We start from the raw sequence: 1,294 nt of genomic DNA on the forward strand, positions 1-1,294 counted from the left end.
CCTGCTTCTGAAAGAAAACAATTAATAGTATTCTTTTATCTTAGAGGATAGTTGTGAAAATAAACTAATTAATAACTGTGAAGCATTTATGTAGATAGTATCATAATGCTTGCCAAGGCAATAAATAATTCTCTAGGCAATAAATAATTCTCTTCTCAGGATTTGATAGATGGTGAGTAAATAGCACATGGGATCACACACAGCAATATAACAGTAAAGAAAAATGAAAATTGAATACTAAGGTAACAGTCACTGGAAAATATACAGTAGAATTATATAACTGGACAGCACATCATAATAGATAGACATATGCAGACTGAGTTAAAGCTGTACGAAATCTGAAATGTAGTATTTTCTTCCTAAGCACCTGATTTCAATGGTGGTTTTAATGCTGTGTTTTGAACATTTACTATTCTACAGCCACAAGTGTTTTGTCTCTATTCCTCTCCCGGTTTTTTTGGCATGGTACATAATTTGCTGTGTGAATGTGGGATGTCTAGAAAGATAGAATCTTATGTGCAAAATAATTCAGATAGTAATGTAAAATTTTCTAAGATTAAGTCAGATCTGAGCACACTGTGACTATAATCCTCCTCCGTGACAATTATGAGTCAGTTTATGTGGTAAATTGAAACCTCTTCACAGTTCCCTCTGGAGACTGAACCTATCGGGTCTATTCTGCCCACTGTCCCAGCAGGGATAAACCAGAACTTCCCCATCTGCAGCAGGAACGATATCAGGAAAGGTAGGCAGGACCTGGTGGGATCTAGGTTAAAATGCCTCTATTGGAAGTTTGCATTTGTATCCCTCTGAAATTATTTTGGATTCTATATATATATGTTTGTATGCAGTAATATGTCTTAAGCCTCTGAAAACTGGATATCAGACAGGAAATGTGAAAAATACTACTTTTGCCCAAGGCTTGTTCGGTTCTGAAAAGGTGCAGTAATATGCATGCTGAACTGCTGAACAGGGTGAAAATGAAGAACTGGTGATCAAAACTAGTGAGGATGATCATTTGCTCCAAAGTACTGTGCTTTTTGTTCACAATATATACAGCTTTACCTCAAAGATTTGCTCCGTCTCTTGTTATTTTAGTACCATTACTTACGATTTTTTGAGTGTCCAGACATTAATCATTAGCCTTAATTCCCTCAGCAAGTATTAAAAGAATTATATGTTAATGAATTAACAGACTCACCTTCCTTGTCTTCTTAAACCTTCTATGTAGAAGCAGCTGATCAAATTTCATGTTAGTTATACAGAAAGCTTTAGTTTATTATTTAGCCAGGCT

This window comes from Buceros rhinoceros, unplaced genomic scaffold, assembly GCF_000710305.1.
Source record: "Buceros rhinoceros silvestris isolate BGI_N320 unplaced genomic scaffold, ASM71030v1 scaffold2320, whole genome shotgun sequence".
NCBI classification, from domain to species: Eukaryota; Metazoa; Chordata; class Aves; order Bucerotiformes; family Bucerotidae; genus Buceros; species Buceros rhinoceros.